This window comes from Puma concolor, chromosome A2 (assembly GCF_028749965.1).
Source record: "Puma concolor isolate L17-30 chromosome A2, mPumCon1.1.hap2, whole genome shotgun sequence".
NCBI lineage: Eukaryota > Metazoa > Chordata > Mammalia > Carnivora > Felidae > Puma > Puma concolor.
Window position 1 is genome coordinate 10,492,079 of NC_141668.1, and position 18,996 is coordinate 10,511,074.

At 35.0% G+C, this 18,996-nt stretch overlaps 1 pseudogene; it reads right to left on the minus strand.

Annotated features, from left to right (window-relative positions):
* Nucleotides 1-316: 316 nt before the first annotated feature.
* Nucleotides 317-16,175, minus strand: LOC112866481 (protein FRG1-like; annotated as a pseudogene).
* Between the last annotated feature and the right edge of the window lie 2,821 nt (nucleotides 16,176-18,996).

Here is an 18,996-nt window from a genome sequence, read left to right on the forward strand (position 1 = left end):
GTATGTGTCTCCAAGGGCTTTAGTGGTAGTCGTCAGGAGAAATAGAAACACATCTACTCTAAGAGTCGAAATTCTCATAAAATAGATCTTAACTACCCTTACTGAAGAACCCTCCATGGTGGGGAAGAAAGAAAACATGTAGTTTTTAACTCTGAATTTTATTTAGGGTAACTTAAAAAAATTGGTGGCCCAACTAATAAGGATGCATATAAATAAGTATTTGCATTTAATTTTATATGTTATATATATTTTGCAGAAACACTTCATTCCACTGACTATTCAGAAAAAAAATAGAAGACAGAGACACAAATTCTGGTCATTTGCTATATCTATCAGCTTTCAATTTTGCTCTCCTGTCCAGAAGTGTTTGATGAAAAAACCCATCTTTCCAGGCCTTTTTGAGAATTTCACTGTCGTCTTTACTTAAGTTTGTGGGCTTGGAAGCTCCAAAATTTCTTTACATAATTGATTTCACACTGCTTAACATTTCTTTTGTCTTCTTCTGGAATATCATCCTTTTTCTTAATTTCTCTTTCAGCCCAGGATCTAATCTTCATCATTTCTTTTTCTCCTGCTGTTTTACTTTTTTTTTTCTATATTGCCTGCTTCATTGTATCTGAGCAGCTATTTGAAGCCAATAAAGCCATTTTCTCCTCTTGAAAGTCTAGTTCCCCTTGTTCTCTTGGTCTAGTTGCTCCAAACACCCCACAACAAGTCCATCTGCTTTGATACCAAGGTATTTTCCATAGCCAGATTTCAGCGCAATTCTGGAATCAGGCAATTTAACAGGTGTAAAGTGCTCTGGGGTACTAGGGGCCTCCTCATCTTCTTTATGTGGAGCTCCCAGTGTAAGAAGTCCATTGTCAAGTGCATGTATGTAGGTTCCTTTATCCATTTCAATTGCTATGGTTCCTGGTATTTCACCAAAGGTTGTTACTGTCCACCAGATTATAAGATGAAGTTGTTTCTTCATCCTCTCGCTTTTCTTCTTCTGTTTACTCTTTTTCTTCTTACTCTTAGCCTCGGTCCTTGAACATGAGTCTGGTGGACTTCACATAGGGGTATTCAGCCTTGGTTCTAGTGATACTCTATGAAAAGGTGGGGGATGACTAAGGGCAAAATACCTCCCCTGGAGTAGAAACTGATGAAGTAGGTCCCAAAATGAAGAAAGAGCACAGACTCCCTGAAAGTGCATGCAACAGCAGGAATGGCGTGTCCCTCCTGGGTCCCTGGTGTTTTTCGCCCTGCATTTAATTATATTTTTAAATTCTCTTTAATTTTCAAACTTTCTTTCCAAATTTACTTTTCTTTAATAAGACCCTGTCTCAAAGACAATATTTTGTTAGTAATATTTAAGTTATTAAAGATTGGAGGTTGGGGCGCCTGGGTGGCGCAGTCGGTTAAGCGTCCGACTTCAGCCAGGTCACGATCTCGCGGTCCGTGAGTTCGAGCCCCGCGTCGGGCTCTGGGCTGATGGCTCGGAGCCTGGAGCCTGTTTCCGATTCTGTGTCTCCCTCTCTCTCTGCCCCTCCCCCGTTCATGCTCTGTCTCTCTCTGTCCCAAAAATAAATAAAAAACGTTGAAAAAAAAATTAAAAAAAAAAAAAAGATTGGAGGTTGCTAAACCAGAATTGCCATTACTGTTATGGACCATGTGTATAATATTTCTAACTTAGGTAACCCAAATGAAGACCAATATAACCCATATCCAGTGCCATCCTTTATCTGTTAGGAATAACTAAGGAAAGAAGGAAGCCCTGATAAATCATGACATAACTCATGATTAGAGGAGACCCCTCCCAGAACATACCTTAAAATTTATTTAGTGTGACGGACGTATTTTTATTTGCCAGATAAATGAGAAATTCACAGTTGGTGAAGTGTGTGTGTGTGTGTTTATGTGTGTGGTTTAGTGTTATAAAAGTTGTACTTAGAAATGGGAAACTCCCATGTAATGCTAGAAAATAATGTATTTAGAAATTTAGGATCTTGGGATTTATTTAACTTAAGATGAATAGTATCTAGTGCCTGTAATTTAAAATCCTTTCTATTTTACACACTCTGCTGGAAGACCACAATTTAAGTAGCCTACAGTTTTTCACTAGAAGCAAGTTGTAATTCCCCACCTGAACATATGTGCAAGTTTCTCTTAGGAGTAACCTGGGAATAAGATAGTTGACTAATGGAAATTGGAGCCTTCAACATTAGTAGGTAATCCCAAATTAGATTCCAAAGTACAGCAATTTAGTGTCCAAAGCCTCATACAAATTTCCCTTTTATTGCTATACAGACTGTTTTACATTGGTCAATATGATAGGCATGAAATAGTATATGGCTTTCTAGGAAAATTGCAATTCTCTACTTACTGTTGAGATTGAGTATTTTTCATATATGTATAAACCATTTCAGTTTTTATATAATTTCTCTTTTTACATGATTTTCTAATTTTTTCTGTTTGATTTCTAATGAGTTGTCATTTTTAAAATTTATTGTATTATAATTAAATGATCATTTTAAGTAATATATGTTAAAAATTATCTTCTTGCGGTGTATAATTTGTCCTTCTACTTTGAATCTGCAAGTTTTTTTCTGAGATTTTTAGTGGATCCAAATTTAATGTTTTTATTACTTTTTGTGTTTCCTATTTTTTCTTTTTAAAATGTCCTTTTTTTGATCTCAGGTCATAAGACATTTTCCTATATTTAAAAAAAATTGGAGCTTTGTTTTTCCCTTAGGTTTCGAATTCATTTACAGTTTATTTTTATATGTGAGATGAATCTGAGGCCTTAGAAGTGCTAGTAGTTTTCCATTTTTGCAGGACAAGTTACCACAAATGTAGCAGCTTAAGACAACCACTTATTGCACACTTCTGTAGGTGAGATATGGGCGTTACTGGGGGTTCTACCTAGTGTCTCACAAGTTTGAGATCCAAGTGTCGCTGGAATAGCCTTTTATTGGAGTCTTTGGGAAAGAATCTACCTTCGGGCTCCTTCACCTTATTTGGAAGAATTCAGTTCAGGCTGTTGTAGGACTAGGTTTTGATTTTCTTGTTGGATGTCAACTGGGATCATTCTTAGCTTCTAGAATCCTCTCATGTCCTTTCTAAAAACCTTCTCCATCTTTAAACCAGCAATGAAATCTCTCTCCCTCCCTCTCTGCCTCTCTCTCTCTCTTTCTCATAATATCCTTTTTGCATTTGGATCTCTCTGATTTCCTCTTTTATTATCATCCTGAGAAAACACTGATTTATTTATTTTTTTAATTTACTTTTTAAAATTTACATCCAAGTTACTTAGCATATAGTGCAAGAAAACACTGTTTTTATTTTTATTTTTTTTTATCTTTGTTTATTTTTGTTTTGGAGAGGGGGTGGGGTTGAGACAGAATCTGAAGCAGGCTCCAGGCTCTGAGCTGTCAGCACAGAGCCCGATGCAGGGCTCAAACCCACAAACTGTGAGATCATGACCTGAGCTGAAGTCAGATACTCAATCGACTGAACCACCCAGGCACCCTGGAAACACTGTTTTTAAAGGACTCACCTCATTAGGCTTGGTTCACCTGGATAATCTGATAATATGGTCAATTGATTAGTAACTGTAATTACATCTGCAAAATATCTTTTATCATGTAGTGTATCCTAGTTATGGATGTAATAACAGAGGGTGGGGATCATTGGGTCATCTTAGAATTCTGCTTGCCACAGAAGTGTACTGTGGGATATGTTTGCTACGCAATTATTTTATATTTTCTTCATGGCTTTGTTTGAATCTTCCCCTTAAAGAGCTGAGAGAGAGAAAGAGGCTCTGACCGAGTGCTTCCGAAAATCATTTAATATATGTTAAAATAATCACTATAAAGTCTATATTTTAACTTTATAATACAGTCAGGGATACAATGCAATATTTGTGTTTACACAGTTTTTACCCCAGTTAAGAAAATGTCCTATCTATACATGTCTATTTTTAATGTATTTAACTTAATAATTGACAATGAGTTATAAGATGTATATTCTATCCTTCTGTTGAAGGCACTTAGATCACTTTTCATGTATATACATGCCATATTGAATTTGAGGCAGTAACTCAATGATGACCATGTTGATAGGATGGGAAAAGGAACAGATGTATGTGTGCATTTGGCATTTTCAGAAATTAAAGTTCTGCGGGAAGCATTAACTTTTACTCATTTTTAATTTTAAGGAATGCAGCCAAGTGGAGTTTTGTAATGGACTCACGTACCTTCTGGAGCTCCTTAAATTATTGTTTTGGTTTCACATAAAGTGAACATTGTGTGCAAGAGTGCCCTTGGGAGAATTGCCCTGACCACATAGCCATGATTTAATAGAAATAATGGAAATCCATGATTTAATAGAAATAATGGAAATAAGTGAGCTGCATTTTACTTTCCAATTGAATTATGTGGCTTTTCAATTGAAAGACAGGGATGGATACAGATAAAGGTAGATACAGATATAGATCTTCTTTCTTTGTTCTCAAGGCCACTCTTTCTACTGAGCTGGGTCCTAGAGATCAACAAGTCAACATAGTCATCTCAGTTGTAAAATCCGTGAAACCTATGAAGATAAAATAACTTACTTGCCTAAAATTGCATTGACCTGAGTCTCAAATCTAGGCTGTGTGTCTCAGTTCATCCAGTCATTCAATTTTGTAACTATAGCTATATAGCACAGATTATTTGAGGGTTATAAATCATTTGCTAAGTTCTAGGACACTGAATGGGTGAATATTTGGGGCCAAAAAATGTCACATTAAGAAAAATCATCCACTTGTTGAAACCTGATTTCTTTTTTATATAAATAGAAAGTCTGTCTGTGTCTAAGTTGCATTTCTTACTTCATTTTAGGTTTTCTTTAGACATTGAATCCAAATTCAGTGAAATTTCAGTGGAATATGACAATGACACAACTATACCTTTTGCATTTTAGACTATTCATAAATTTGATATTTTTATATCTCTGACATTTCAAGCTATGGGATGATATATATATATATATATATAATGTATAATATATAATGTGTAATATATAAATTATACATTATTATTTATGTATATATGTATATATATAATGTATATGTATATATATATAATGTATAATATATAAATTCATAAAATCACTGCAAACAAATATAATCCAATCTTTGTTGGAAAAAGAATTTGTCTTTTATTCCGAAGCACCTGGGTGGCTTGCTTTCTTCGGTTTCCCTGGAAGACAATGTTGTCGCCTTTTGGGGGTATTGCAGCAACCTTTACTCCCTAACTTCATCTATCATACGAATTCCCCACCCTAAGAGTACCCTCGTCTTTACAAACTTGTCTTTTAAATAAGGTCATAAATCAGGTTTCTCATTACTTTTTCTGCTGCTTCAGTCAGCACTAGAAGGAGCATTTTGGCTTAACGGTATTGGAAAGCCACTAAAAATACCACGCTGGTGCCTGTTAACATATACTTAGTCCCACTTGGAGCCAGGGCTAAATTACTACCCAATTAATATGGGACAGACAAGGAGGGGCCGAGGGATGGAAAGATTCAAGAGCTGCTGTAACCCCATCCACCAGTTATCGATTTGTCCTGCTAGAACAGTTTAATGGAGAATTGCACACTCACCACACTTAATTTGACAGTGGTGTAAAAAGTAGGTTAGAAGCCTTCCCATCACCCCCAAGCTGAAGAAGTAGAACTGAGAATGGAAAGACTGTTGAAAGGAAAAGATGAGCAAGTCTTGATGATTCAATAGATAAGAGGAATCAGGGAGTCAGAAAAGCAAAGGACAACTATGCTGTTCGATTCTTACGTGACCATCACCAAATAAGAAATGCTGAAACAAAATAGGTTTGGGAGAGAAGAATGTAAGTTTGATTGAAGATAGTATCAGTTAAGAGACCTGATGATGTGAAAGAAAATTATATCAACCCCTGGTCACTTATGGAAAAAATATCAGACACAGGTTCTTGTAAGATGTTGGTGTTTTATAAGCTCTATGAGACAAACAAAATTAACTATTAAATAATAATTTTAAAAATATATAACTGATTAATTTACACTAAAATATATTTCATTCAACATCTTAGCAACTAAGGGAAAGATATCAGAAGATTAAAAAAAATAGAGAAGTTCCTGTATGATTGCCCCCACTCACCCAACTCCAGCCACATAGGCTTCCTTGATGTTCCCTGATTACGTCACGGTTACTCTTGTCACAGGGCCTTTGCACTGGCTTTTCCCTGTACTTGGCATATTCTCCACATGCCTAACACACTCACTACCTTTGAGTCTGTGCCAATGAACCTTGAAGATGTATTCACTATCTTTTTTTAAATTGTAGCCTAACCTCCGCCAATATTGAACCCTCAGTCCTACTCCATTTTACTGTCTTTTGTTTTTTATATAGTACTTGACATCCCCTAACATACAATGTAACTATTATGTTTATTGGTCACTGTCTGCCTCATCTACTAGAAGTCAAACTTTATTCTTAGAGGATTTTTGTGTTTTGGTCACTGAATATTATTATATATTATATTATATTATATTATATTATATTATATTATATTAATATGTATATATTATTTATATTATATTATATATTATTTATATATTATTTATATTATATATATTATATATATGTGTGTTTTGGTCACTGAATTATACATAGATAATTAAATTATATATATATATAATTATATATTATATAATTATAATTATACTATACTATATTATATAGTATACCATATATAATATATATTTTAATATATATCCTATATTGTGTATAAATATGATTGAATTATTGACAAATATTATTTTACATATTATATATATTTAGTGAGCAAAACACAAATATATATATTATATATAAATATATTTATATATTTATATATAATATATTATATATATATTTATATATATTTATATATAATATATTATAAATATATATTTATATATTTGTGTTTTGGTCACTGAATAATATTATATATATAATATATTACAATATATATATATTGTAATATATAATATATATATTGTATGTATATATATGATATATATATATCATATATATATATGATTGAATTATTGAGCTGTTGGTTAACTTGACTATCTTCTAGTCCTTTCTTATCAAAAGAAAATTTGCCTCCTGAAGCACCATTCATATATAAATGCAAGGCATAAAACGTAACTTTAAATTGTCATCAAAATTATTAAAACTAACCTATACCAAAACTTCTGATATGTGCCAGGCATTCAGTTAAGAGGTTTACAAGTAATACTTATTCCTCAGATATGTTAGGTATATCACACACTCACTTTTCATTGAGGTACTTGAGGCAGTGAGGGCTTCCACAGCTTCCCTGGGGACATTGGGCAGGACCAGACTTCAAAGCCTGCTCCTAGTCCATGGTGAGTGTCCTAAGATTTCTTTAAAGGAGTATGACACCCATTACCTACAAAGACTCATTTTGGTTTGGTAGCAACATTTGGTCTTACACCGTACCGTGTAAGTCGAACGGTAACTTAATTTTTCTTGAGACATAGACCTAATCCAAAGGCTCTATTCACTTCATTGCTTTGAGTTGTGAGGTATTCTGAGAGCAGTAACTATGGTACATCTCGAATTTTCACCTAGAGCTCAGTACTGATCTTATACCAAGGGAAAATTATTTCTATCACTGTTTGGAAAACTGTGATGCTTTCAAGAACGCATCCTTTCATTGCTTTAAACACTCACATTTGTTCAATAGATATAGGTATTAAGTGTCTGTCACGTTGTAGGCACTGTGTCACGCACTGAGTTTATGATGGACAAACATGACTATGATCCGTATCATCAATGATTGTATGGAGAAAGAGATGTTAGGCAAATAGGCACAAAAAACTAACTTAAAATTATAGGTATGACAAGCGCGATGAAGAGACACATACCTGTTACTAGGTGAAAAATATTAAAGAGAGCTAATTTTTATTGCATAACTTTAAAGAACATCTCTTAGGTATTGTGATATAGATGATCTTTATGTAGTTAGCAAACTGGTTTAATACCTAAATCCCAAGACAGTATTTCATGTGTGGGTCTCTGGTGTGTGTGTGTGTGTGTGTGTGTGTGTGTGTGTGTGTGTGTGTTCATGTATTTATGTGTGCAAAACTTCAGTGCTAGGCTCTTGGGCTCAGCCAGTCTTCTCTTTCCTATTAATCATCCCTTTGCTGTGAAACACAAATGTGGTAAAGAAACTTCTCTTTCCATATTGACAGAAGTTACAAAATTGGATATAGCATTTTTTATTTTTAGCTAATTATAAACCAATCCCTTTTTATGTAATACTCAAGGTGGTTTTTTTGTTTTGTTTTATATTACTTATCCTACTTCATAAGGATTCTATGGGAACATGTACTAGCTTATTTGTAGAACATGATTTTCAGAATGTAATGCAGAGAGATTTTGTGAGATGAAGGTAAACTATTTTTGAGTAATCCACTTTTTAATGTATGTAGGCAAGCAACATAGTAATTTTCATAGCCATTTAAATTTGTTTCTCTATGTTTCCCTCTACCTCTTTATGCACTACTATCACCATTATTAGTGTTATCCTTTTTTGTCTTCTTTGAAAAATTCATTATTAGACTAGTTAAAATTATTATAATAATGCAAGGGCAAAAATTAAATCTCCACCGGTCTAAGATTAGAAACTAATATTCATAGTATTAAACAAATTTTACATTCTATTTTGATGAGACAAGAAATCACATTACAAAATCTGTCTTCAGGTGAGGAATAGCTTGACATAGAGGGTGAAAAACATCCACGTTTTTGCCATGTATTTTTGCTCTTCTATTGTGATACTAACTTTCTTTTCTTGGTAGTGGAATGCTCAGTGTCTATTTAGATTTCATCATTAGTTTCAAGGGAAAGATTAACATATGGTTGGATCATATATTTAACTCATGTGAAATACAATGCACACTGGGAGGGAAATTAATAATAAAGCTATATTCTAAAAATATAAAATATATTCATTAATTATCTTCTAGTTCCTTGAAAACATTTAAAAATTTTCCAACTTTTTAAAAGCTTTTTCTTTGGAGCTTTTTAAAAGAGCTCTAACATATAACTTATTCACATGACAAAGAAACATTTTTATTTCTGAAAAATTGATGCAAATAATGTTTGTGGTGCCAAAAAAGTTAATTTTCTCTAAAAATCAGGAAATTTATTTGTTTTTAAATCACAGAAAGTTGAATGATGAAGGAAGAGAGATCTATCCCTTCCTCCCTGAATGATCAACTGCCAATTTCCCCTGTGACTTTAAACATACTTCATTATCATGGAAATGCTCGATTATGTGAGCAATAAAATAATCTTCTCTTAAAAGTTGTTGATTTACTTTGTAAACTAAACCAAGCAAAATAAAATCAGTACTGTTCTTAATCATCTTATAAATGAGTAAATTACAATCATATCATGATTTTAGGCAGAATGTAGATGAAAGGTATAGCCATAATTTGGTCATATTTTAATGAATTATTGTAGTCATACACTATTTTAAATTAGAAATAAGTGGGATATTTTCTGAATCTTAAAACATTCATTTTAAATGAATCTTAGTTTTAAATAAAAGTTCTACATTAACTTTTAAAGTTCTACTTTACCCAAATAATTTTTTTTAACTCTAAAAAGTTATTTTTGTTTCTCATTCTTTATTTTACCTAACTTCAAGAATAGAATTATAAAGCTCAGACAATCCATTCCTGGACCTTTCCAGATCTGCCTCAAGCCAAAATGCATTTACAGCATTTTGAGAAGTTATTTTCTCAGAAAACAATAGGACTATATTTTCAAGGCCAGAGAACTTCAGATAAAGAGTTGAGCTCTGAGCCTCTTATCTAAAAATGCAACACCAAAACTCATATTTATGCAGTTAATCTCATAATCCAAGAAATTCATAGAAAATATGGTATTTTCCATGTGCATAACCTTTTTCTGATCTAGCTATTTATAAGTGAATTTTTTGGAATGAGATTTAATTTTTTTTTTTAACATTTATTCATTTTTGAGAGTGAGAAAGACAGAGAATGAACGGGGGGGGGGGGGGGCGGCAGAGAGAGGGAGACACAGAATCCGAAGTAGGCTCCATGCTCTGAGCTGTCAGCACAGAGCCTGACACACGGCTTGAACTCGTAGACCGGAAATCATGACCTGAGCGAAGTCCAACGCTCAACCGACTGAGCCACCCAGGCGCCCCTGGAATGAGATGTTTTTAAGGTTTGTGCAGTATAGTTAAATAAATTCTTGTTTAACTTAGAAACATCTTTTCTAAATGTCTTTGTACATGGATAATTTTAAACAAAAACATATAATTCATGACAGAATTTATAAGAAATAGTACACAGTTTCAGAAACATAGAGGGCAGGGCAATATATGCAACAAGTGATTTTATATTTATTTTTTTTAAGTTATTTTGAGAGAGAGAGAGGGAAAGTGTGTGTGGGTGAGGGGGGGCAGAGGGAGAGAGGGAGAGAGAGAGAGAGAGAGAAAGAAAGAAAGAAAGAAAGAAAGAAAGAAAGAAAGAAAGAAAGAAAGAAAGAGAATCACAAGAAGGTTCCATGCTGTCAGCACAGAGCCTGATGTGGGGCTCAGTCCCGGCAAACTGTGGTATAGTAACTTGAGTCAAAATCAAAAGTCAGACACAATGGAGCCACCAGGTGCCCCCAAAACAAATGATTTTAGAACAATGTTAGAAAGATAGCTTACTACCCTCCTGCTGATACTAAGTGAAGTCCTTTCCACCAACCTTGTTTTAAAAAATGTATTAGAATTATCCAGAATATGGCAAGTTGTTGCATGGAGGAAAGGGTAGGTTTCTTAAGCAGTAGAAATTATACACAGAGGTTATACATTATGCCTCATAAAAATGATGATTTTCCTTCCTTTAGAGAGGGGGAGAGAAATAGAAAAATTAAATGCAAAAAAAACAAACAAACATACATTAGATCTATGAGTACATTTATTTTCCAGTTCTAGGCATGACTTCAGCTCCGTGAGGACAACTAAGTTTTGACATAAGGTGAAACAGATGTGTCTTATTTTGAGTCCCTCTGGAATATAGTATTAAAAAGACTTTAGTGATGGTTGTTTTATTTAGGAGTAAATCCCAGAAAGATGTGCAGAGTAGAGAAAGCAGGAGAAGGTGACAGGAAAGTATGAAAAGTCAATAAAGGGTCATTGAGGAGTGGGTATAATGCTGTGGGCAGTAGGGGCTTAACGTTACTGGGGTCCTCTAAGAAATCATGTGGAATAAGTTTCAAAATCGTCTTTCTGGGTACCCCTCCCATGAACGGGGTGGAAAGCTGATAACACCGGTCGCTGCTGTCCTCACAAGAAGGAAAAGCTGGATAAACTACAAGAGCATACATTTTCATAAATTTTCTTCAGGTTATTGAAGAGAAGAGTTTTCAGGGCAAGCAAGTAGCCTGAACTCTTTGGAAAAACCAGCTCCTCCAAAGAGAAATGGAATACAAACCCTGGATCACCTTGGCATAACATGAGCAAAATGGACACCAAGCACCACATGAGTGGATAAAAATAATTGAGCTACAATACTTAAAAATGTGCTAAACATTGAGCGTGCGCTAGGGGGAGTGTATATGGCCCCTCTGAGCTTCAGACACAAAGGGAGTTAGGATGCGTTTACAGACTTTCTTCAGAGACCTCTACTGGCTACGAAGATGATTAGGGGTGAGGCACATACTGAATAAAACCTCCATGAGTGGTACAGAACTGAAGGATAAAAGTTGCTCCCATTGAAGGAAGAAAAAGTGGTCCACAAGGACAATTTTTTTGTTCTGCAGAACAAGCATCGTAAGCTACTGGAGAAGGGCGGCAATCTTTGTGAGCACCTGTGAGGATCCTGTGTGGCTGGTGGAGAGGAACTAAAGACAAAACAAAAAGGAAAAAAATCTTTACAACAGGCCAATGGTGGGAAAATTTAGAGATTCCCTACTTCTGAAGAAAAGACAAGAAATCCTCTTCCACAAAATAGCTGCCAAAAAAGGTAGAGTTTGGCCTCCATAGGAGCAAGAGTAGTATCACCACGAAAGACACATCTCTGAGACCCCAACCTAGACTCCCCTGGCACCTGACTCCACTGGCATGGCAGCAAACACTGAGTAATAAGCAGCCACAGACTGCCATTGGGAGAGGGACACATACATAGAGCTTCCCTCTTAGGCACCAGTCACCAGGAAGTTTGAAACTTAAACATGGAACAGCAGCATTGAAGAAAACCCCTACAGCAACCAAGCCAACATCCTAACCACAGGTAATGCAAGAAACAAATGGAAGTGGATGCGTAGAAGTTACCCAGATTAACAACACATATCAAAACCAGCCCAACTCTGGAAGAGGTTGATTCAACTAACTCCAGCTAAAACTAAAAATCGAGCACAGGAACAGGTATGTCCATTTCAGAGGTAAATGCTATATAACTCAGTGTTCCTGTGTTCGCATGATGACTATGATTTGATAAAAAAAATTTGAGGCAAACACAAAATCACAATGTCAAGAGACAGAACAATAAACATATACTCAACCAAAGAACCAGATGTTGACACAATCAGATAAGGGTGTTAAAATAACAATGCTTACCATGTAAAGGCATCAAGTGCACAGGATGGACATCCTTTACCAATAACAGGAGCAAGATGGAAAGCAGAGGAAAGAGTCAATGGAAACACTAACAACAATAACAGGTAGAAAGACAAAAAAGGTTTTGGCAGGCTTGTCAGTAGATATAAGACATCCTAGGAAAGGACACAAAATGAGAAAAGAACTAACAGTAGCAACAGTCAACCCCAGAACATCCAAAAGCTGTTGGGCAATATCAAACGTCCTTACCTGTCTGCGATTGGACTCCTACTTGAACTTGGAGGGTTATTACACTAAGTGAAATAAGCCAGACAAATATGTGGAATTTAAAATCGTTGAACTTCTGGAAGCACCAAGAGGATTGGGGCTGGCAGGACTCTGGGTGATGAAGAAAATGGGGAGATGTTTATTTGATGGGAGAAAGTTTCAGTTATGAAAGATGAATAGGTCTGGAAATCTGACCTACAGCATGCTGACTCCAGTTAACAATACTGTATTGTATACTTGAAATTTGCTAAAAGGGTAGATCTGAAGTGCTCTCACCATAAAAAAAAAGTTATGTGAGGTGATAAAAATACTAGGTAGCTTTATTGGGGGGATCATTTTATAGTGTCTACATATACTCAAACATCAAGTGTACGTATTAAGTATATACAATTTCTATTTGTCATTTATACCTCAATAAAGCTGAAAATATTTTGAAGTTAGAAGAAAAAAAATTATATAGAGAAGAATAGGGATTAGAATTACAATGGTTTTTTCTTTTCAGAAGCCATGGAAGCCAAAAGACAATGAAATTGCATCTTAAAATTCCTGGGGGAAAAAAATAGTTCAACCCAGAATTCCATACCCCAAAAATAGCAACTCTCAGGAATGAAGGCAAAATGAAGTCCTTGTTGAAGAATTCTTGTGGAGACGTGTCTGAGAACATCCCAAAAAATCACAGATGCATTTGTCTTTTGATAGTCTAAGACTGAAAAGATCAAGCAAATTTATTTTATTCTGAATACTGGGTACCACAATGAGAGAGAAGCACAACAAATAAAGCAAGGGGGGAAAATTAAGTGAAGCTTTTAAATTTGAACTGAAATTGGAGTTATTGGTATGAACTTGCGGTGTTGAGTATTGATAAAGAGATAGGTAAGTATAGATGTCTTGTATGTACAAATGTATATTTCCTAGCTCTGTTTGCTGAGAAGGTTAGAAGCAGTTGTATTCAACAACATTGAGCACATCCAGTCACCAAATACTTGTTTCTAAACACTATTGTTTTAGATAAAATTCACCAGGGCTCTTCAGTGAAATACCTTTCATTAGAAATGCCACTGGTTTTAAAAAGTGCATTTGTTTTTTGTCCACAGTTGCTTGAAGGATATATGTTTTGATAATTCAATTATTTCTTTATAAATGGACGGATAACAGACATAAACAGAAAGCATTTACAATGAAGAAAGCAATATTAAGTAATAGGTGTCTGATAATTCATTTTGTAAATATATATATGATTAAGCTAGATGTAGCATTTTACAATGTATATGATACATTATATTTTTGTCACAAAATTCTCAGCATATTTTCTTCAAGCAATTTTAAATTACCATACATTATAAAACTCATCTTGTAAAAACAATGACATTAGATGAAATGGATCATTTGAAAATAATATGATATGAACCCTCCAGAGTGTGTGTGTGTGTGTGTGTGTGTGTGTGTGTGTGTGTATACAATATATATCATATATATGGTTACAAAATTGTGTAGACTGTTCAATTCCAAAATGAAACGCAAAACGCACACAACATGCATCTCTTCAGAGCCACCAAATCTAGTAAAACCTTATTCTTTTGAAAATTGATTACCATTCTCCATTTGCACAAGATTATATTGACATGACTGACTACCATTGATTATCATTGATGGAGCCACCAAACTGCTACCCTTTCAAAAACTGAATAGATTCAAAGGTTTGATTTTGTATTTAAGTTTAGACCTACGTCTAACAATAATTTTTAATCTAAAAATTTTCAAACCTAACATTCATGAATAATGAGAATTTAAAAAATATCTTTCTATTCTCACTTGGTTTTGCATAACAAATATATTTTCTAGTAAAACATTTTAACATACTTTTTAGGTCATATCACTTTGAGCAAGATCACTCACTTATTTCCAACAAAAATGTAATCAGTGATTCAGGTCTCAGACTTTAAAACAAAAAGTCTTTATTTTACCTGAATTTACATGAATTTCATGAACACATGCTTAGTAAAAATCAGTCATAATGTGATTGTGCCAGAACATGAATTGACCTGACATTCAAAGAATGTATATTCCTGCTCACGCTACCTTGCACTTAGTGGGTTCCTTGAGTTGCATGGATTCTCAGACTCTTGAATATTAAAAAGGGATTCTTCTACTTTCTAGATATTGTTACTGTGAAAGAATATTACATGATTTTGCCAAAATCAGCTGGGAGTTATGGTATTAAAGTACAAAACAGGATGAAAGAGGAAATTTGGATACACAGGTTCACATCAGTGGATGGGGTTTCAGAATATACATTAGGAATCATGAAGTGGTCTGTGTAGTAGGAGGGATGGGTATTAATGGATAATGTACTATCTATGACTAAAACCACAGGTCTTCTCACAACTGAACAAGAGTTTGCAATGGATATCTTTCCTAAACCTCTTTTTCTGACAGTGTTCTCAGTAGTGTTGCTAAAGAGCTGTCCTTTTGTGCAATGTAACCCTAGCCTTAGTTGACTGATATATAGAAGAAGAAGCATAAGATTGACCCCTGGGTTCTAGTAGTTCCTAAGGGGCTTTCATCATTGACTTTCCTGTAGCTGTCCTGATGTATTTCACTAAGATTACAATAATTTCTCCCTTTTTCTTGGGTTTCTTTCCACCTGGATCAGTTAGCTTTTGCTGCTTACCAAGCACCACAAAACTTAATTATCTTAAAACATTTTCTTATTGCTTAAGAGTCTATGAGTCAACTAGGCAAGTCTGCTGATGTAACGTTAGGTAGGTGCATGATGTTGGCTGCACTGCCTTGCACATCTTTGTAGTCAGGTACCATACCAGCTAATGCTCAGCTAGACTAGGAAAACTTCAGGTGGGTGCCTTTTCTGTGCACTATATGGTTTATCTACCTTCAGAAAGCTAGTCCAGTCTTGTTCAAATGGCAGCCAGGTAGGTCTCCAGGAGAAGGAAAGGAAGAGAGCAGGACCTTCTGCAGTCTAGGCTTGGAACTTCTACACTATTCCATCTGTCACCATTCTCTTGGCAAAGGAAGTCACAGAGCCAACCCAAATTCAAGGGGTGGAGAAATAAATTCCGTTTCTTGATGCAAAGAACTGCTAAGTCATACTGTAAAGGAGAAGACTGGTGGCGAGCTATGGTCATTTTTGCAATTTGCCGCACTGTCAACTGCCATCTGACTAGTCTGAACTGAAAGAAAGTCCACATTTTCTGGAGAATTTTGTCTTACAGCAGAAGAATATTGAGACTCCTGCATGCCTGAGTAGGTGGGGCATCCAAATCTTGATTTCGGCTGAGGTCATGATCCTCATGGTCATGGGATCAACCCCCCGTGTCAGGCTCTGTATTTGAGTGTCAAGCCTGTTTGGGATCCTCCTTCCCTCCTTCCCCTCCTCCCCCCGCCCCTTTCCCTCTCTCTCTTTGCCCATCTGCCCCACTCATGCTGTTTCCAAAACTAAAACAAAAACAGAAGAGTCTTTCATTAGGGGTCAGGCTTACTTAAGAATACTTTTTATACAACAGTGACAATTTACTAATCCCCTGCTTAACTAAATTATTAAATGATGATATACACCTTTGTAGAACTGTTATATCTAGTAGTAACTACAGGAAACTTTTGGCTAAGATCGTTTAATTAAAGTAATATAACTCTTAAATTTGAAATGATGGTATTGCTGGTTAATTGAAGTTTACCAAATTGTTCTGGACTGTGAGAAAGGCAATTTTTGTCCCTCTGTTGTTATCGATATTGAGAGAGCAATATTAAACTTTTGTTTAACAGGTTGTTTAAACCATAATATGTGAGGAAAGCAAGAACATTTAAACTTGAGGGTATTAAATCCAGGAAGCACAGATGGACTGAGTAGATGAGGGAATTAAAGAATTATTACATGATTAGTCAACTGGGGAAGATAACAATGAAGATATCTTCTCCATTATAATGCTTTATCATCATAAAGAGAAGATAAAACCCCAAATGTAATAGATTTGAATCCTGTTTTGATCCATTGAAGTACTGATTCCCATTTTGATGATGGTGATGTAGCTAAGAGTTCAAAGGAAGGTTGAATTTTTTTAATCCTAAAATGATCTTCTATAGTCTTTATTTGTAACAATGTTAAAATATTACTCTTTGCTGTAAAGGATGACTGCAAAATCATACCGATCATCAACAAGAAACACTAATAAGTCCTCACAGGGGACACTTCTTCTTGATGGTTGGGCCAATCTAGAGTCTTTCTGAAATGCATTGTAATCAAGACCTAAGTATTTCTGGGACTTAGACTGTCTCCCTCCTCACTGTCAACATTTCTGAAGGTTAGTGTATCTCCTGCCTTTTTTTCATATTCTCCTGAGACTCCACGTAAGTTTTAATTGATTGGTAGATGCACACTAAATTTTTCCTCTTAGCTTCTGGCTGTTGATTTTCAGGATAAGTCGTAAATATTAGCAGCACATCTATGTAATGGAATCTATTTAGCAACATCTCTTCCCAGTGAGTATAAAATATAATTTTAAGCAGGTCTTCATGAAAAATGTTACAGATCAGAAAGAAATTGAATAGCTTGGACACATGGCTGTGACCATATATGAGTTTTTTTAATTTTTGTTTTTGAGAGAGAGAGAGAGAGAGCATAAGCAAGGGAGGGGCAGAGAGAGACTTTGGGACAGAGGATTTGAAGCAGGCTCTACACTTACAGTAGCAATCCTGATGTGGGGCTAGAACTCACAAACTGCAAGATCATGAGCTGAGACCAAATCCAAGGCTCAACCCCCTGAAGCACCCAGGTGCCTCATGGTTATGACCATATTAAAGAAAAACCTCAAAGGACACCAGGTCTAATCCAGCTTATTTCCCACCTATAACAGGAAGGGGAAACAGTTCAGCCCATTAGGAAAAACAATTAGGTAAAATGATGCTTATTTTTAAAAATAGTAAGATACAAAACTTGTCTGAATTACCCCATTTCAATGGAATGTAGAATTAGGAAAATGATTATTACTGATGAGAATGTCATATCGTTTCATGACTTAGACTACTAACTCTAACAGCAGACATCATTAATTTAGTTTGAGCCAATTTTTACATATTCAAAATACAACTAATGCATTACAAAGTGTCGTTAGCATAGAAACATGAATATTATGATGATTACCCATGAGTTTATATAGTTATTTGCTTAGCACCTGGTACTACATCTTACATTTAGTATGTGCTGAGTTAAAAATGTAGTGCCTTTCACGGCACCTAGGGTGCTCGGTTGGTTAAGCATCCAACTCTTGATTTCAGTTCAGCTCATGATGAGATGGAACCCCCCACCCCCCACCGCCCCATAAGGCTCTTTGCTGACAGCTGAGAGAGCAGAGTCTGCTTGTGATTCTCTCCTCTCTCTGCCCCTCCTTTACTCGTGCTTTCTATCTCTCAAAATAAACATTTAAAAAAGACATAATGCCTTTCTTTGACTATTGATAACAAGATTAAGATCCTCAAGAAACTAAATATCTTGGATGCATAGCTATGTTATAAAAAAGCTTCACAAAACACCTGGTATAATCCAGCTCATCCTCTGACCTACAGGAGGAAGAGAAAGTACTTAGATAAATACTGATCCTAAGTTACTTACCTCTGATTTGTTCTTGATAAGATCAAACAATTATTTCCTGGTTAATCAGTCCTGTAAATTCTAGTTCTGATTGAATAATGTGCAAGGTGAGTTTACTATTCAAATAGAATTTAATAGTTCTTGGGAAAAAAACTTACCCCAAATTTTATGGTTTTCTTGTTTGTTTTTTGGCTATGAAAGAAAGACACATTTTAATAGCTGTACGACCAAGCATATATAATTTCAAAGAGTTAAAAAAAAGAAAAAGAAAAAACCAGGGGAAAATGTGTTTTTCCCCCATTGAATGTGGAACAGAGGCTGAATAATAAAATAATTATCTATTGTTATACTAAAAAAGAAAATAAGACATTAAATTATTCATAGTAAATTCATTTTTGAATATTCAAACAAAAAAGCCTTACTTTTAAAGATAAGCACAAGCTATACAGCTTTGTTGACATGCATTAATAGTAT